This window comes from Vulpes vulpes, chromosome 13 (assembly GCF_048418805.1).
Source record: "Vulpes vulpes isolate BD-2025 chromosome 13, VulVul3, whole genome shotgun sequence".
NCBI lineage: Eukaryota > Metazoa > Chordata > Mammalia > Carnivora > Canidae > Vulpes > Vulpes vulpes.
The window spans coordinates 49,893,774-49,915,490 of NC_132792.1; positions in this window are offsets into that span (position 1 = coordinate 49,893,774).

Below are 21,717 nucleotides of genomic sequence, written 5' to 3' on the forward strand. Positions count from 1 at the left end.
ATGTATTGACATGCTACTCACAATTTATATGTTGAAATACAGAAATATCATTTTAAGTATTATGATATCTCATAGAAATTGAATATATATTATTACTCAAGCTGTAACTGTCTTATGTGTAGCATAACTCCCCCACACACACACAACTTTAACTATGAAAATACTGACCCTAATTTCCAGGGAACATTTAGTAGAACATGAGCTGGGATATACTGATCCAAAGTGGCATATATTGATCCAAAGCGGAGAACCATGGATTTATATATGAATTTGTCATCACATTTTTTCTACTTTAAGAAAACATATACAACTACACTGATTTAAAAGTACAAAATACCATTTGGAAAAAAACTAAGAAAAAATATGCTTGTAAAGGAATCAATCTCATAAACTACTGTATTATGAATTATTTTTTCAAAAGACTGTGATACTCATGATTAACTAAGGCATTTTACTTTTGTGACAAACAATTTTGGTTATATCTATATTAATATGCAAAAGTGCCTTATCATCTCTAGTTTGTATAATTATTGCAAAAATACCTATTTCCACAATTCTATAAACTTTTATATTTGAAAAACTCATCCCTATTGGAAAATAAGGCTAACTGCCATAAATATAAAACAAATTAACATTTATAAAATAGAATTAAACATGTGTATTATGTGTGTACATGTGTTTGTGTATAGATATATTGATAGACAAAACTTTATAGCCATAGAATATGTATTTATATATATGTGTATGTATGTCTGTGTAAGACACAATTAAACAATATAATAGACACTGAAATGGTATGCCTTATATGTAGGGTCAGCTATTTGTAAAATCTTACTTTTAAGTATCCACACAAAGTGTGTTTGTCATGAATTCATATCCCATTTATCTTATATTCATATTCCAATTACCTTACTCTAGTGTGATGAAAGGAGAAGCACTCTTCTGCCTCCTTGTCTAGGTAGGTAAGTTGATCCTAATTTCTATTCTCTTTACTGACAGCATTGTACTATACCATATAAGAGAATAAAACTTCAATATATAACATATTACTGCGCATAAGTACTTTAGAGCTTAGTAAAAGTTTAGTGAGATAATATGGTAAAAAGGGAAGGGCATTTTCCTTGGAGAATAAAACCTAATATTATCTAACACTTCCAGCTGTACAGTTTTAGGTATCATATATAAAAAGTATGTTATTGGGGCCAGATGAAATCTTAGGTCCTTCCCAGCAACAAAATCTGAGCTTAGCATGTAAGGATCAATATAAAGAGTTTATTAAACCCTTAATTAAGTGGAATGTAAGGACTGCTAGATAATGGTGGATATGTAGTAATCATTAACCTCCCAAAAAGCCTTCCCAAATATTATGAAATCACAAACCATGAAAATTCTATGCAAAAGTATACCCTTAATGTAATTTAAGGATAATGAGTGTCAAAATTGCAAAGCAACTATTAGTAAAAAGAAAAATTCAAAACCGCCAGGATTTTGGTCCAACAAATGCCTTTTCACTCTCCACTCTCCATAGGCTTTGAGGTAAACAAAGGCTGAGTGACAAAAAAACACAAGGAAGACGAAGGGACATTAGTAAAGTGTCCTGTGGGAGAGTTGAAGCAACCACCAGAAACATGCAAACTATTCTAAAGTTTTAAATACTAAAATAGTAACCAGAAAAGTCAGAGCACAGACTACAAAGAAGATCTCAAAGTGTTATTTAAAAAATATCAGATGCCATAGCAAGGGCCAGCCATACAATTTAAAGATGCAGGTTTAGCTTAAAGGGATGGATGAGGTATAATACAGACGGGACTCTAAATACATAACTACCATGAAATTAAAAAGGCAAATATGAAAGAAATGCATCTTTAGCACTGAGGTAGGTGGTGGAGGGGAGCTAAAATGAGGGAGATATTTAATAACTGGTACGGAAAGGGCAAAAAAAAGAACCCCATACACACACTGAAAATTGAAAGACCCACAACCCACCCAGCCCACCAAAGCAAAATACAAGAAAACAATGAACTCTGCTAATGTACCCTAATTTTCCCAAGTCTTGTAGAAAATGACACCATTAAAAATGAAGATCTAGTAAAACTGCCACATATCTTAAATAAACAAAAGCAGTGTGAAGAGGAAAATATTTTTTAAAATAAGGAAAAAAATTCACACAAATCAACTCAGTAAACTTATTCTGAAAACTACATAGGTGCATGAAAAAAAAGTATGAGTCTACACAGTACAGAGAATTAAACATACTCAAACAAATATTTGAGGATATGAAAAACTACACTGAATAAGAAATTTAAAAATTAAGTACAGAGGGATGCATGGGTGGCTCAGTAGTTGAGCATCTGCCTTTGGCTCACGGCATGATCCCGGGGTCCCCGGATCAAGTTCCACAATGGGCTCCCTGCATGGAGCCTGCTTCTCCCTCTGCCTGTATCTCTGCCTCTCTCTCTGTGTGTCTATTATAAATAAATAAATAAAAATTAATTAATTAAATAAAAAATAATAAATAAAAATAAATTTTTAAATAATAAATCTCAAATGATCTCAAAACAAAAAGAAACTTTAAGATGCACAAGAAAAACTAGATTCAAATTAAAATTCAATAAAAATACAGTAAATAAGTACAGAACAACCCACCATAATGAAAATGACATAATGAAGCAAAAAGTATTAAAAAGTAATGGAACTGGAAGACAGGCAAAAAAAAGCATAATATTCACATAATTGGAGTCCCTAAATAAAAAGAAAAATTAAATACATTTAAAACTATAAAGGAAGAAAACATTTCAAAGATAGGAAAAAGGTGAATCTAGACTTTGAAAAGGCTTACCAAACACTTGAAAAAATTAATCCAAAGCAATCAATGTCTAAAGATTTTCCAGCAGAACTATTACATTTCAAAGATAATGTTAAAATCCTCAAGGTTCCCAGACAAAAAGATCAAATATTTCACAAGGGCAAAAAAATTAGACTAGAACAGACTTTGCAAAGTCAATATGCAAATCAAGATACCAATGGAGTAGTATTTTTTTTTTCTAAAAGAAAGTTTGAACCCAGGACTTTATATATACACAAGATAGTCTTCAAAATCAGCATATCAGAGATTTTTTAAAACTGGAGCTTTGGGAATTTTGCACCTATTAGTAGTCTTTCTTACAGAATCTACTGGAGGTTGATTCATCCAAATAAAGATGGAGAAAAGTTTTGCCAAAAGACTAATAGTGAGCATTTAATAATGTATGTATAAATGTACATAATATAATTTAAAAGTGACAGGGATGAAGGTGGACAATTAATGTTATATTATTTAAGCAGAAATAATGCAGCTAACATAATGGATGAAAAAAAAAGAAGAAAACAGAAACAAGGTCATTGTATGAAGGCAATGAATGAATAATTAAAAAGATATTAAAGGGTCAAAAAAGAAAACAGCACCAAAGGCATCAATGAAGATATAGATTCAAAGATATTACTAGAACAAAAACTGATAGCTTCCTAAATATTAAAGGGAGTTTTTAAAAAAAAATGAGACAGAGAAAAGAGTATCAACCTCGTTTCAAAAAGAGATTCTAAAAATAACGGTGAAAGTTTGGGGAGAATCAGGATTTGAATATCCTCAAAGTTTCTTTCCTAATGTATATATACTAATTACAAAGGCAAAGAGACTAACTTTGTTAGGGAACAAAGTTAAATTAACTATGTTTGGGAAACCCAGCAGATACCACCTTAATTAAGAGATCAAGGTAAACATGCCTAGTTATAAGGCATAGTGATATAACTCCTTGATATAATTCATTGAAGATACAACATCATTTCTGTGCTATTTTTACAATATAATACATAATTTTATTTCAATTATGAGAGAACATCAGATAATCACAAACTGAAGGACATTTCAATGTAATGAATCAATAGTCTTCAACTCAAGTGTGTTAAAAGGGCCAGTCATGAAAAACAAGGTAAGAGTGAACAATTCTTATAGGTACAAGGAAACCAAGGAGAACTTAGACAGAATGCAGTATATGATGACTAATAGGATCCTGCAAGAAAAAAAGGACAATAGTAGAAAACTGCTGACATATGGGTAAGTATGTAGTTTAGTTAACAGCATTGCATCAATGTTAATTTCCTATTTTTTTTAAGATTTTATTTATTTATTCATGGGGGGGGGGGGGGGGGCAAAGAGACACAGGCAAAGGGAGAAGCAGGCTCCATGCAGGAAGCCTGATGTGGAACTCGATCCCGGGTCTCGAGGATCACGCCTTGGGCTGAAGGCTGCGCTAAACCACTGAGCCACATGGGCTGCCCTAATTTCCTAATTTTGATATCATTTTGAAATTAATAATCTTTGTAAGTTTAAAATTATTAAAATTTTTAAATTTAAAAAAATTCATGGAAAAAAGTAACACAAGTTTGGTAAAAAGCTCTTTAAGAACGAAGAGAAGGGGCACCTGGGGGGCTTTATCAGTTAAGCGTCTGCCTTTGGCTCAGGTTATGATCACAGGGATCTGGAATCAAGCCCCACATCTGGCTCCCTGCTCAGCAGGGAAGTTGGCCTCTCCCTCTCCATCTGCTTCTCCCCTTGCTCATGCTCTCTAATAAATAAAATCTTAAAAAAAAAAAAGAATGAAGAGAAAATGAGTGATCTGAGCAAGGTATCATTTCTATAACAAAGAGAAAAATTCAGTAAATATATTCCATTCTTAAAATTCATTCAAGTGTTAAAAAGACACTTTGCTAATTAGACCATCAAGTAAATATTCGTTTATGAGTCTGCCATATTTGAGATTAGGAACAAAATCCAATAGCCTAGTTAACTACAGATAAATCCATCTTTATTAATCTTTCAAAAGCCAGGGCCAGCAATGATATCTAAGTAGGTCACCCATAATCTTGACAGGAGCCTGTATGGAGCTGGTCCCTATTTCTCTTCTGAAATACATTCTCCAACCATCCAGTGTCGTCCTCCAGTACTACCAACATCACCAATGGCTGGCAAGTATTTCTTGAATTCACCAAGACTGCAAGAATACCGTAACGATTATTGACACTCCGGTTTGGCATGATTTTCACTCACTGTTGGACATGGGCTGGCTTAAGGACTCTGGGTTAACCACTGCCTACTCTTGAGCTAGAGCTACTTCTGTAGGACCATGAAAAAGGCTCTTTCAGCTCCTTGTTCCAAACACGGTCCCACCTTTGGTCTAGAAGACCCATAAGAGGCAAGGCACAAAGGTCAGGGGGCAGCATCTGAGAGATATTGATTCTGCAATACCTGACTAAACAGCTCACGGATGCCGAGGGTTTTTTATAGTATTATTTCTTATCCAAAGACAAAGCAAATATGCCTGTGGCTACCAGTAATGAACGCATATATTTTTTACAAATATGATAACTTATCAAGTGTCACTAGGAACAGCATCAGAACATAAAAATACCCAGGTTGCATGCTCTCCAGTTTGAACATTTGAATTCACTCTATTCCAAAGAAACTTCTTGTTCAGTACTTGGCAAGGACCAAAGAAGAGCCTTTTCTCCTTCAATGTTCCTGATAATGATTTTCAAAGGTTGGCATTTATGCATGAGCAGAAGCCACTTTTCAAAGGATAATGTAACTGAATTCATCATCTTCTTTTGACCTTTAAATGACTTTTTAGTCTTGCCTCACTTATCTATCTTACTTCTTGGTTTTGTCATTCTCTCTCATCTTCTGAGATCATTGAGTCAGGGCCTCAGGGTGACCCTCTTCAAAGAAAGATACCTTGGTATTAAGGCCTTGTCTGTTTTGGATCAAGGCTTCAGAGCTTGCTCTCACAGAAAATTAGAAGTAATACATCAGTTGTACAATTACTTTTTAAAATCCTTACAAAATGTAGACTTTCCTATTTCTCAGGTAATGACCTGTATAGATATTATTTGATAATTTAATATTTTTCCATAGAGTAATGTATTTTTAATAAAGATTTCAAAATTCCAACTCTTTAAACTTAATAAAGCAAAGCAGTACTTAGAGAAAGATTACAAAACATAAGTTATACTTCTTTCACATATGTATTATAAATTAAGAAAATTATCAAATGAGAAATACAAGCCATGAAATGTAGAACAGAATTTTCAGAGTCAATTATCTATCTGAAATTTCATACTTAGACCATCAGAGCGAGAAGGCTACTGATCTAAAAGAATAAAAACAAAGAAAATCAACCAACAAAAATCTTTACTGCCTTTGTAATGCTTTGTCTTTTTTTAAGATAGATTTATTTATTTATTTATTTATTTATTTATTTATTTATTTATTTTATGTGGGTAAGGGCAGAGGGAGGGAGGAGAGAGAGAAAAAGAGAGAGAGAGAATTCCAAGCAGACTCTGTGCTGAGCATGGGGTTCGATCCCATGACCCTGAGATCATGACGTGAGCCTAACTAAGAGTCAGACATTTAACCAACTAAGCCACCCAGGCGCCCTAATTAATACCTTCTTTATAAAGCTCATATTATTTTATGTGTATATTTGTATGCATAAATGCATATATTTATATGTTAACTATATATTTGTTCTGTATGAAGCCAGTATTTTTGACAATTATTGGATTATTGCTATTACAATAAAATTACAGATAAATTACTATCATTTTTATAATTATGCAGTAGGAAATATTGACATAAAAGAATGTAGTACCTTACCAGTAAAAACACTTTTATTTTACATTTAACACAAGTAAAGCCTTTTATGTTATGAGCGTGTAAATTTAAATTTATGAAGTTGTTTTTCAAAGTTTAAAGAGTTATCCTAAAAAGCACCTTAATTATCTATTTCACTTTGTATCAGTACAACCTTTAATGGAAATAGAAATTCTATAAAATCATATTTTCAAGAAATGAGGGATCCTTGGGTGGCGCAGCGGTTTGGCGCCTGCCTTTGGCCCAGGGCGCGATCCTGGAGACCCGGGATCGAATCCCACATCGGGCTCCCGGTGCATGGAGCCTGCTTCTCCCTCTGCCTATGTCTCTGCCTCTCTCTCTCTCTCTCTCTCTGTGACTATCATAAATAAATAAATAAAAATTTAAAAAAAAAAAAAGAAAGGCAGAGAGACAGTGAGTAGAACAAGACACGATGCTCAATAAGCGTCCCTGCCAGGTCAGTTCCTGCCTGCCCATTGCTGCCTTTAAAAAAAAAAAAAAAAAAAAAAGAAGAAGAAGAAATGAGCCCCTTTTTTGTCCTACGATATATACTGAACTAAAAAAAAAATTCTAAAGTAAATGAAATGTGATGGTTATTAGAGAAATTACAGGGTTGTAATTTTAATAAATTAGAGCCTTATAGTACAAAATATAATTAGCCTAATATTTAAAAAGACTATATTTTTTCTAGATTTATTATGGGTATTAGAAAATTTTAAACACATGTACCTAAAATAGGCTTTATGTGTGTGTATAAATGTGTATGTATTTATATCCATAGTGACAATAATTATATAAAATATTCACTTCACTGAATTTCAACAAATGGTTCATTAATTATACAATTTCTGAGTGTTATACTTTCCCTGGTTTTTCTTGTGTGCCTTTGTGAGTTTGTGTGTGTGTGTGTGTGTGTGTGTGTGTAATGTGAAGGATTTTCTTTTAAATAGTTTGCAATTGTGCATGAGGCTTATTTAAATTTAAGCTTTCAATAGGGTTAAAAAATTTATGGCTAGCTTACAAGGTGTCAGTCATTTTGCTAGATGTTGACAAAATAGACTAATATGGTTCCTTATTTAGAGGGGTACACAGTCTGATGCAGGACACTTTCATGTAAGAGACTGAACAAGGTGCAAAATACTAAGTGTTAGGAGATCTCGGAAAGCTGATTTATATTGTCTGGGGAGAGTGGATACTCATTTTCAAAGGAATTGGCATTGAATTGAACTACATGCAATATGCTTTGCTTTTTACCTCTGAATTCTATATTACCTCAACAAGGGCTCCTCCAAAGCCATGATTTTTCATAATTCTGTAATTCCATTTTGTTCCATGCTTTCAGAGTTTTAGAGCTAGAAGATGCATAAAGCAGTAACACCTGATGAGACATCTCCTTAATGATTAGTCTCCTAGATATTGGGAGTTTATTACAGAATATTAGACAAGTAGATTTCTGATAGCAGTAAATCAATAAATGCCTCTAGAGAACTTACTTTATTGAGTCTTCTCACTTAACATATGGCAAAACCAGGTACCAAAGGGACATGTTACTTATCCAAGGTCACAGAGTTAAAGGGTGACAAATCACTAAAATTCAAACATTTGGACTTAGAATTTGAATGCTTAGCTTAGTTTAGTTTTCTAGGTTAGATCAACATTTCACTAAATTTCATCTAGTTTAGAAAACAGAAGAGTAGCCTCTCTCCAGTGTGCTTATTTGTTTGCTTATTGTCTTCATTAATATTTCTAGAGTCACATCAGAGTAAAGGAATGATCTACATATGAGTTTTATAGACAGGAGATTTGCAGTATCATTTATTCATGTCTTTATTAGTGAGGTAATAATTTTTGCCTCTTGTTCACAAAAATACTTATTATTTAATATTCTCTGGTCTGATTCTTTTATCTGTGAAGCAATTACAAGTATTAAGGGGCTTGAAATACTTTACATATTATTTTTAGGCCATGTATTTTTATTCATGATTCACAGAAGAGGAACTTCAGACATAGAAAGGTAAAACATCATAGCCAAAAGACACACCTCGTCTTTTGGGCTGCTCTAGCCTTGCTTTATGCTATTGCCCAGTTTCATCAAATGCAAAGTCTAGAATTTGAATCATGTTCTTTCTGATTCTGTGGTCTATTTCCCAATGTTTGGTTCCCCATTGTAACCATGGAGTTGAGCGGATTATTCTTCTGGTCACAAAAATGAAACTTCTCACAATAAGTATTGCTCACCTAACCATGGGGGTCTAATTTACATTAAGAGCACAACAGAAAAAAAAAAAAGAACACAGCAGATACCTCTTCTAACATATAGAATAATCACATAATCACATTTTAAAACATGGTTTCCCAAATCTTTAATAGTACTTAAATCTTTACCAACTATGCTTTCAACTTTTCTTTTCTTACCTGGCTTTTCATCTTATAAAATCCAAAGCATCAGTGAAAATAGCAGATATAGAACAATTGAGAATGAAAATAAAATTCTGAAACACTGTGCATAGGCAGCAAGTCTAAAGTTATACAAATGTCAGTTAAACGCGTCTACAGCATCTTGAAAACTGATGAAATCATGCTCCATCAGTTCATAAATGAGTGGGAAATTCCAGATCGATGGCCTTCCCCTGAAACACCTTGCCGTGGGCCTAGAGAACAATTCTCCATCCTCTTACTCTCAGCAGAAACCACTTTGTTAACCTAGGCTGCCTGAGGGGAATTTCAGGTAGAGAAGAATTCACAAGCCAGTTCTCATTAGTTTGCTTTCCAGTGTCTGTTATGATACATATATGTTTTTGCACTTTGTAACAAAGAGAAGGTATTCAGGTTGCTAAGCAGAGAGGCAGAGAGGTGCTGAAGCAACAGCACAGCACTCAGCAGCACACTCAGGTCAAAGATCTACTCTTGGTTTTGCCTCTATGTAATGCTAGAAAAGCCACAGGACCTCTCTGGGTCTCTAAATTCTTAGATTGTACCTAATCCTTCTAAAAGTCTATGTTTCAAGTATAGCGTAACTTTGAAAAGTGAACCACAGGCCTGGGTTTCAGTGCCTGCCTGTATTTCTAAGATATTTATAGGTGCAACAGGGAAAGCCCACAGTAAATATGTGTAACAGTTATTCTGAGAAATGCCATCTGATGCTTGCGAAACTGTAATCAAATACAACACTGAGGATTCAAATAATTACATGAGTGAAACAATGTGTTAGAAAACCTAAAATATTGCAAAGTGGTCTTCCTAGTAAGTAGTAAAGTATCTTGGGTTCAAGCTTTATCTAGAACTCATGATTAATGCATGCGGGAAAATGAAGTTAACAATAATAATAACGCTAATAATGAATAATTATGTCAGGCTAAATTCTCATTATATTCTCAGGACTTTCAAGACAAGTCCAAGTGGCATTAACATGATAAAATTGCTTAATAATCCTATAACTGTTGTAACACAATATGCTTATATAATTGCCACTTTTAGCCTTTTCAAATGTCAGTAAAAAGAATTATTTTTCCTTTTAATTCAATGGTGTTGATAGAATACTTAATCATATTCTATTACCCTGGAACATATATTACTTCAGCTATAATTTATAGAGATAAAAGCTGTGAATTCCACATTTTACTAAAATTATGATTATTATAATATTTAAGCAAGATAGTAAAATGCTGTTGAGAAAAACTACCAAAACATTTATTGTGTTAGGTATTTACCAACTCTTTCTTGCTAGATATTTCATGTAAAAATAGCCTTAACATTTTTTTCTAAAAACTGTGTTGCATTTCTGGAAATATTCATGGTGAGCCAGTCATTTCAGTAAAAATTATAAGGCTAATCATCATTTAGAAAATAACTTTAAATAGAAAACCTGGGAAGATTCTTACCTCATTGATAATTCATATAATCTCTTTCAAGAGTACGCTAACCAGCATAGCATGACAGAGATTTGTGGAATCATTATGTGGTATACCTGAAACTAATATGATATTGTGTGTCAACTATACTTCAATTAAAACAAAACAAAACAAGAGCCACCTGGGTGCCTCAAGTCATGATCCCTGGGACTGAGCCCTGAGAGTCAGGCTCCGTACTCAGCAGGGAGTCTGCTTCTTCCTCTCCCTCTGCCCCTCCCTCTGCTTGTGTGTACTCTTTCCCTCTATCTCAAATAAATAAATAAAATCTTAAAAAAAAAAAACAAACCTAGAATAAAAGCCACTGGAATTGGGCCTAAGGGTTAACAGAAGATCCATAGAACAAACATAGTATGAAAAGGTCCAAGACAGAAGCCCAGGAAAAATAAAAAGGGGCACAGATCCTCACTTTGCCTTCAAAGTTTAACAACTTACACAAATTTACCCCATGGAGTAAAGACTACCTAGTAGCCATCTCTACCCAAGGCCTGATTAGTGACTAGAATACTAAGTGCTGTAAAAGAGGAGGGGAGCCAGGAAGGAAAAGCAACTCTGTGGGCTGGCGAGAGGGAGGTAAAAGAAAGTTTACAGAGTACATGAGACTTGGGTTTGGGACTTGGGAGCCCAGAGAAAGGCAGAGAGAGGTGATCTCAGAACCGACATTTCAAAGGACATTTTCAGGTTTCTGAGCCAGGGATCTGAATTGTACATGTGAGGAGTATAGCACACTAATTTACTGAAGCTTGAGCTGGCTCACATAGTAATTCTTATTCAATTATGAATCAACTTGAAAAAAAAAAAAAGGTGTAGCTAACCAGTTACCAACAGAAATGCCTGTTGAACCCATTATTTTTCTGTTAAAGAAGAAACATTTCCAATAAGTAGTGAATGTTCTAGGTTCTAGGTTTCCTCCATGTCACTGGTTCTCAGTGTGGTCCAAGGACCAGGGGCATTAGCATCACCTGTGAACCTATTAGAAATGCAAATTACTGTGCCTCATCCAAACCTACTAAATAAGACAATGTATGGATGAGCCCAACAGTCTGTGTTTTTAACAAGCCCTCCAGGGATACTGATATATAATAAAAATAGAAAAACACTGCTCTCAATATATGCGGGTTTGTTTTCTTTTTTTAAAATAGATTTTAATTTTTAAAGCAGTTTCAAGTTCATATCAAAACTGAGCAGAAAATATAAAGAGGGGCAGCCCGGTGGCACAGCAGTTTAGTGCCGTCTGCAGCCCAGGGCGTGATCCTGGAGACCCTGGATCGAGTCCAGCACCGGGCTTCCTGCATGGGGCCTGCTTCTCCCTCTGCCTGTGTCTCTGCCTGTTTCTCTCTCTCTCTTAATGAATAAATAAATGAATCTTAAAAAAAAAAAGTATAAAGAGTTCCTATATAATCCTTAACCACACAAACGCACAGCACAGCCTCCCCTCCTTTTACATCTTGCACCCAAGTGGTGCATTTGTTTCAGCTGTTGACCTTAATATATGATTTTAAGAATAAAAAATTGTTTTCCTTTGGAAATCATATTTTTGTACCTTCAGAGTTTTTCTAAAAGATTAGTTTAAAAATAATCTAAATTATTAACTGGCATATTCATCGTGCCTATTCTTTGTCCATCTCATTTGCTAGTTAGAATTTATGTAGTGATAAAACTGAACTTTTAATGATTTCTTACTGGCATATAGTGCAGTAATTATTGTTGCAAAGGATTTACCGGGGCTGTGTGAATTCATGACATCCCTCCATGCTACATTCCTTGTAGCATCCCATAACAAAGAAAAGGGAAGCAAAAGCAATTTAGCAAAAAGCAAAATCAGAAAGCAATCAAACAGCTTTAATGAACTAAGGTGTTATTCTTATAAAATTTTAGAGTTATCTTTTTTGTCAAAATCTTCCTAAATTACCATATAGTCACTTGTCATGTGCTTTCATTACTTGTGGGATAGCTGTGATATATGTTCTTGTGGTATTTAATATATTTTGTCTGTTGTTCAAATATTAGAATTTCTAGTAGGTGTCAGACATTATGCCAGGTAATGAGGAGAAACAGTTCCAGAGGAACTCTTCAAGAATCTCTCTCACATATACAAAAGGGAGCATTCTATTAAATAATTTGCTGCCTGAGTATATATCTTACATTCCAGTTTCTCAAAGGATGAGAGAAGAAACTCTAAATTAAGAAAAACTTTTAAAAAATATTTTAGGGGCTGGCTGTCTCAATTCAAAGAGCATGCGACTCTTCACCTTGTAGTCATGAGTTCAAACCCTACACTGGGTGTAGAAATTACTAAAAATAAACAAATATGCATATTAAAATTTTTAAAATATATTTTAAATAATCTTTTATTGAAGGCTAACATATGTGGAGAACTGTGCAAAATAATAAATGTACAGTTTACTGTATTTCTACAAATTAAACATACTCATGTAATGTCCACCCAGATAAGGATAGAAAACATTATCAGTACCCCCAGGTCCCTCTCCCAGGCCCCCTTCCAATCATTAACTCCCTGTACGGTGAACTTTTATCACTATAAACTAGATTGATTCTAAGCTAGAGTCATAAAGCATGCATACTTCTGTGTCTAACTTATTTTACTGAACATTAGATTTGTAATTTCTTGCTGGGTTTAACCATAGTTTGTTCATTTAATTGTTGTATGGAATTCCATTTATGTATAAAGATGGTACCACCATCTACATACATATACAGTAGATGGCATTTGGATTGCTTTCAGTTTTTTTTTTTTAAGATTTTTTATTTATTAGGATCAGAGAGAGAGAGAGAGAGAGAGAGAAACAGGCAGAGGGAGAAGTAGGCCTCATGCAGGGAGCCTGACGTGGGACTCGATCCCGAGTCTCCAGGATCATGCCGTGGACTGAAGGTGGCACTAAACCGCTGAGCCACCAGGGCTGCCCCTGCTTTCACTTTCTAACTACTACAAACAATGCTGCTATAAACATACTTCTATGCTTTTAGTAAATAGATTTCTGTTAGCTCTGTACTTAGGACTGTAATGCTGGGAATGTGTATGTTCAGCTTTAGCACACAGCCCAGATTTCCAAAGCGAAATTTTCCTTTTTCCACATTTCATCGCAATTTATAAGAGTTCCTGTTGCACTAGATCTTTTGCCCTTGTGTTTTTGATTTGATAATTCAGAGTAGAACAGAAAACTATTTTTCATTATACATATTCTGCTACATACTTCTTGTATGTTTTTTTTTATTTTTTTATTGGAGTTCAATTTGCAACATATAGCATAACACCCAGTGCTCATCCCGCCAAGTGCCCCCCTCAGTGCCCATCACCCAGTCACCCCAACCCCCCGCCCACTTCCCCTTTCACTACCCCTTGTTCATCTCCCAGAGTTAGGTGTCTCTCATGTTTTGTCACCCTCACTGATATTTTCACTCATTTTCTCTCCTTTCCCTTTATTCCCTTTCACTAATTTTTGTTTAAAAAAAAAGCTCTACATTCCAATTATTTCTCCATTTTTATTTCTAATTTTGTGTATTTATACATTTTATTATACTAATAGTTTTACCTACTAATGGTTTGATTTCTAGCAAAATATCTATAGGAATTATTTATCAATTCTATTATTTTGCAGTTTTAGAAGATTAATATTTTCTTCTTACATCTTTATTAATTCTAGTCTCTATTTTCTTTTTTATTCATTTATATTTTAAGTTTTTATTTAAATTTCTATTAGTTAACATACAGTGTAATATTAGTTTCAGGTATACAACATAGTCATTCAATACATCCATACAACATCTACTGCTCATCAGATCATCCTTAATCCCCATAGCCTGTTTAAGCCACCCACCCACCCCACCACCCCGGACCCCCACCCACTTCCCTTCTGGTAATCATCACTTTATTCTCTATAATTAAGACTCTTGTTTCTTGGTTTCCCTCTCCCTCTCTTTTTTCCCCCCTTTGTTTGCTTTGTTTCTTAAATTCCACATATGAGTAAAATCGTATGGTATTTGTGTTTCTCTGACTGGCTTATTTCACTTAGCATGTAGCTCCACACATGTATTGCCGAGATTTCATTCTTTTTTATAGCTGAGTAATATTGCAATATATATATTGGAATACATAGATCTCATCTCTTCTTTACCCATTAAGTAGTCGATGGACACGAGTTGTTTCCATAATTTGGCTATTATAGATAATGTTGCAATAAACATCAGGTACATGTATCCCTTTGAATTACTATTTTTGTATATTTTGGGGTAAATACTTAACCAATGCAGTTGCTGGATTGTAGAGTAATTCTATTTTCAGTTTTTTTCAGGAATTTCCATACTGTTTTTGAGTGGCTGCACCACTTTGGATTCCAACCAACAAGACAATAAGTACAAGAGAATTCCCCTTTTTCCACGTTCTTGCCAACACCTATTATTTCTTGTGTTGTTGATTTGCCATTCTGACCAGTGTGAAGTGATACCTCATTGTAGTTTTGATATGTATTTCTCTGATCATGAAAGATGTTGAGCATCTTTTCATGTGTCTGTTGGCCATCTGGATTTCTTCTTTGGAAAAACCTCAAATCATGATGCTTCCTCCTATGTTTAATTGGATTATTCACTTTTGGGGTGTTGAATTTTACAATTCCAGACTTTGGTTTATATTACAAAGTTGTAGCGATCAAAACAGCATGGTACTGGCACAAAAATAGACACAAAAATCAATGGAACAGAACAGAAAACCCAGAAATTAAACTCCAACGATATGGTCAATTAATCTTTGAAAAAGCAGGAAAAAATATTCAATGGGGAAAAGAGAATTTTCCTCAACAAATGGTGTTGGGAAAACTGGACAACATGCAAAATAATGAAACTGGACTACTTTATTACAACACACAATAAAACAACTTCAAAATGGATGAAAGACCTACATGTGGAGACAGGAAACCATCAGAATCCTGGAGGAGAACACAGGCAGTAGCCTCTTTGATATCAGCTATAGCAACATCTTTCTAGATATGTCTTCTGAGACAAGGGAAACAAAAACAAAAATAAACTATTATTGAAACTATATCAAAATAGAAACCTCTATAATGAAGGAAACAATCAACAAAATTAAAAGGCTACCTAGAGAATGGCAGAAGGTATTTGCAAGTGATATATCCAATAAAGGAATATGGAAGTGCTGAATCACGGTATTGTACACCTGAAACTAATATTACCACTATATGTTAACTGGAACTTAAATAAAAACTTTAAAAAAGGGTTAGTATCCAAGATGTATAAATTAAGAGATACTTTTAAAAGGCACAAGAGATGCTATCTATGAAATCTATGCTATTACTCAAAGGCAACCTGTATTAATTGTCAAAATGAGATACATAGCCACCATACTTAATTTTTTCTTACAGTCATGGCTTTTGATCTTTTTGTTTATACTTTTTCATAATTTGTGATTATTACTATTAGGCTATGCTATAATTAAGACAACTAGTCACACAATATAAATCTACTTATATAATCTTTAGTTGTGTTTTATCTTATCAAATGGAAGACTAACACAAAAAATGTGGGAAATACTCATTTCCCAGAAACCTTTTGCATTTATTTTGTGTCTCTCCTCTCACTAGATTACGTACTCCTTTACTGACAGCAGGGATGCTAGCTTGTCCAGATGGTATCCTCTACATTGCACTGTACTTTTTTCTTTGCTGAAATGATCAAACTGACTAAACTCAGTTCATATTTTAGACACATGGAGTCAGCTTTATCTCTTCCAGTCTTGGAGAACTCTTTCATGAATTGATGCTGCCATGTTTAGATAGATCATAGGAGTATAAAGGAAGGGAAAGAGTTTTTCTAAAACTTGTAAAATAATTACATTTAGAATCTTACATTCCAGAAGAATATATTCTCTCATATACATAGAATGTAAATTCTCTATTTACATTTCTCAAAATGAGAAAAGAAAAAACAGGCTACAGAGATAGTGAATGAATCAAAGATAGCCTTTTGTTTATAAAAACATCATGCCTCATGTAATCTATAAAACAATCAATATGGTGTTGTGTTCATATAGAGGTATTTTTGGTTAATATTTCTGATTGAATTTTTTTATAATACTGCTTTATTTTACTGGGATGATTTCCGTAACCCACAGGACCAGCCTGATGCCTTTGAACTTGAAACCAGAATAGACCAGGCCCTCATATGCTGCTTAAAATTCCCAGCAAAGCACCTTGAGTGTTTTTGTTATTTATTCATGAGACACACACACACACACATACACAGAGAGAGAGAGACAGACAGAGAGAGAGAGAGAGAGAGAGAGAGAGGCAGAGACACAGGCGAAGGTAGAAGCAGGCTCCATGCAGGGAGCCCGACATGGGACTCGATCCTGGGTCTCCAGGACCAAGCCCTGGGCTGACAGCAGTGCTATACCGCTGAGTCACCTGGGCTGCCCATCTTGAGTGTTTTTAAACAAGGTAAGTATACTCTTTTTGTTCTGCATGCCCACCTCCTGGACTGGATTCTTCATCTCGGGGCTCCACAGTGGGTCCTAAGGAGCTGGGAGTGGGGGGGGAGATAGATGCAGGTTGAAGACCATGAAGCGCTTGTTATGAGAGACCCACACAAGTCTTGAGGAGGAGATCTATGGGGTGGAGTAAGAGCTGGAAAGTCTAGAGAAATTCTCTAAGTGGACATGGCATTTGAGCAGAGTCTCAAGTGTTCTAGAAATACTTCTTCTCTTCAATTAAAAAATGTTTACTGGAGAAAATGTGAAAAAAAATTTTACTGGGATGATTCTGTAATGAAACAGGAGTTGGAAAAGGGGAAGAAGATGGTCAAGGCAATGTTTTGGGGTTTTTTTGTTTTGTTTCAGTTTTATTTTTTGCTTTCCATAAAAGAACCATTAATGAAGATATGCTTATCACATTCCTGTTTTATTGCTTATCTCTGATGCACAGAGAGGGATTTTGTTTTTTTGTGTGTTTGTTTGTTTTGTTTTGTTTTTTGTTTTTTGTTTTTTAGGAGATATGACAGAAAAGAATCCTGGGCAGAAAATAAGTACTGACTTTGCAAGGACACTCTGCACTCCCAAAATTACATGATCTTTGTTGGAAAAGTCAGAAGTTTTCCATTTTACAATCCCCATTAATGGCTTATACTTTTGCTTCTGGGTTAGGGGCAGAAATACCAGTTTCTAAGGAGTTTGGGTCTAGGTGTAATGCAATAAAATTGCAAGCTATCATTATCAATGCAGAACCATCTGAAATTCTTATGGGCTATGTTCAGAATATAGAGTGCCTAGCACAATGTTTCTGGTTTCCCTTGACAGAACATGTGAATGATTATTTTGTTAGAGAGTTCCTTGTGCACTCTGCTTGTTTGACTACTCTAACAGACATGCTCTAAATTAATTCCATTATCTTTTATGTTTTTCTAGTTCAGGGGACAGCAAACTTTTTCTATAAAGAGCCACAAAGTAAATACGTTAGGCTTTCTGGGCCATATGGTCTCTGTTGCAACTACTCAACTCAGCTTCTCATAGCACAAAAATATTCATAAACAATACAAAAAGAAATAAGCGTGGGTATGTGCAGTAAACAAAAATGTATTAAGAATATTCTGTATGTTGGTAAATTGAACACCAATAAAAAATAAATTTATTTTTAAAAAAAGAATGAAATTTGAATTTCATGTACTTTTCATGTGTCATGTATATTACTTTTTCAACATTTTCAACTACTTAAAAAATGTAAATGCTATTTTAATCTTTTGGGTTGTACAAAATCAGAAGATGTTTTTGGTTCATGGCCCATAGTCTACTGACCCTTACTCTGGTCAAACTTATATCACACTCTGATCTGACTTAATTTATCATTTTCCCACTGTCCTATGAACTCTCAGGAATTTTGTCCTTCATATGAGATTCGTTTTTGTTCTTTATTGTTCAATGAATAAATGAATGAAATGAACCCACTGAGAAAAACTATATTCATAATGGTATGAATAGTTAACACATGTCAGTGGCTGACTCCAGAGCTGGAAAGTATGTTTGTGCTCTCTGATTAGGATGCTGCTATCCCAGAAGAGTCTTCAACTATTGCTTTGTAGAGGAGTATTATTGAATTTATGTTCATTCTCTGTGTTTATATGCAAGTTAAATTTTATTAATAAAACTGCATTTTCCCAGTGGAAAATGCTGAGAAAACTGTGGTGAGGAACAAAGGAGAGTTGAGTTCAAAACAAATTAGTCAACGGATTTGAAATGATGCACTGCATTGATTTGTCTCTTAAGTTCTGAGAACCTATCAATTTAATTCTTTCAACGTAGCAAATTGCTCTTTTGCATTATTTTTCAGTCTTTCCACAGGGAAAAACATAGCAAGTGTGTACGAGAGAAAAAGAGAGATTAGATTTTAATAGCCTACATGCCTTTTTAATTCTTTTATTTTTCTAAAATAAAGGAGAACAATAGTATTTTTCTGATGCTTTATCTCTGTTGTTTAATGCTTTTATATTATCTTAGTTCCCTTCTTTCTCAAATCATTTGCTTGATAAGATTTTTTTCTTTCTCTTATATTAATGGAATAAGTGTTAAAAGATATTTTCTCTTATTCTTTAGTAAATATTAAAAATACATTGAGACAGAGAAACATTAACCTTTGTTGGGATAGCTTTTCCTTGGGTTCACTCAGTGTTATAAAACCAATTTATGAAAGTAGTCTAGTTTCCCAAGAATACTTCTTATGCGTCTAGAATGCTCACAGAAATGCTGCTGTGTTCACAACATCTTGGGAACATTTCTTTGCTACATAGACTTGGATAAATAGAAAACACAACAAGCATCCATATTTCAAATACCCAGCACAGAGAGTATCCTGTATCCTTCAATTATGTACCCTATAGACAGGTTGAAACTGCTCTCAAAACCTCATTCAAAATGTTCTGTGCCCACATGGTTGCTTCTAAAAGCCAAACATTTTAGTTAGACCTTTTCAAAAAGCTAGGCAACAAATTATACCTTTGTCTCCATAATGCCTCTATAATTGTGTGAATTTCAATGACATATTTATATCCCTCTGCATGATGACTTGTCAAAGAGATTAAAGTCCTCATCATGCCTGATATATGCCTAAAATAAAGATGAGGTCACTAAAAGCATTTAAATAAGGCCAAAATGCGAATGTCTGAAATAATTTTTAGACCTGACAATGCCCCATCCCTTCATGAAACACCCTAGGAAAGCAGTGAAAAGGCAAGGTTTATAATCATCCTCTTCTCTGCACCTGCCATCCCCCAAATATCATCATACCAAATCATTTAAAGGAATGCCCCATCTCAAGACTAATAGAGGGAGTGATCATCTATTGGCTTTAGCTCATTGCCTAAGCTCTTCCAGCTCACCCTTTAACTCTTTCTCATATCATCCTGTCTCTCCCCTGAGTTTTTATAATTCTGCTTTGTATCTTGCTTCAAAAGCTTAATTAAATGTGTTTAAGCAATTTTCCAGAAACAACTGCAGAGGGGAAGGACGTGGGAGATGGGCAAAATGGGTGTAGAGGAGTGAGAGGCAGGCTTCCAGTTATGGAATGAATAAATTGCAGAGATGAAAGGTACAGCATAGGGAATATAGTCAGTGGTATTGTAATAGCATTGTACGGTGACAGATGGGAGCTACGCTTGTGGTGAGCACAGCATAATGTAGAGAGTTGCCAAATTTCCACATTGTACACCTGAAACTCATGTAAAAGTATATGTCAAATATACTTTGACTAATTAATTAAAAAACAAAACCAAAGACAATTGTACATTTTTTGTATCTTCTCCCTCCTTTTGATATTCTTCATCTGCCATCCGTTTATCTTGAACTTTCCTCTTTTTTTGTAACATTATACAGATCTTGTATTGATTTCTTTGTGATTACTCACAGGCAAAGAACCAGTGATTTAGAGGCTCATGTGCAGAACAGTGTTCCAAGCTAAGAAGGAGTCCCTTCATGACCAAGACTTTTTTGTCTATAGGTTTGTTTTTAGTCTCCCTAGATAATGGACGTAGGCAGATCATCACTGTTCACAATGGAAGTTTGTCGTCTTCCCAGTGCAGAGGAACACATTCAACACAACCAAGAGGTTGTACCCCTATACTATTCATCATAGCTAAAACTGCTCCAAGTAAGTACCTACCATCAATCAGCAGACTTTGTTCTCTTTGCTATAAATAAGAGGTTTACAACCTGCTTTTCACTTGTAAGAAATGTCCATCATTTGGCATTTTCTAATATGAGAAGCTCCAGAAACTTCTGTTGGCATATGCCTGCAGAAAACTCTAGGCGAATGGTCTTTTGCTAAGTCTTTCTAATTTATGGTTTAACACCTTAGGTGTCTTCTAAATTGTATTTTGTCTCTCTTTTTCTTTCCTTCATAAATAATTCCTCTAAAAGCAAACATGCCAAGTTCACACCATCATTAAACCAGAAGTCTTTGACTCAGCTCCTGACACAAATGTTGGTGCTATCTTGTCAAAATTTACAAATTATTTTAGGTATCATTTGACTTCATTATCTTTCAAAAAAATGATATATTACCAGATTTTTGAAACTCCAGAATCTACCACTTAGATTACAGGGCAAAATAGACATTAAAATTTATCTACAAAATCTGAACACATATTCTCTTTTTTTTTGCAGGATCTTTAAAACTTTATTGAAGAATAATGAACAGATATAATGTCTATATTTAAAATGTACAATATAATGATTTCATATAGATATATACATTGTGAAATGAATACCAAGATGAATAATTAACTAATCAACCATTTCACATAGTTAATTCTTTGTGTGTGTGATAAGAATTCTTAAGATCTACTCTCAGGGATCCCTGGGTGGCGCAGGGTTTGGCGCCGGCCTTTGGCCCAGGGCGCAATCCTGGAGACCCGGGATCGAATCCCACATCAGGCTCCCGGTGCATGGAGCCTGCTTCTCCCTCTGCCTGTGTCTCTGATCTCTCTCTCTCTCTCTCTCTCTCTCTCTCTCTATCATGAATAAATAAATAAAAATCTTTAAAAAAAATTTAAAAAAAAAAGATCTACTCTCAGCAACTTTCAAGTATGTAATATCTTATTACTAAC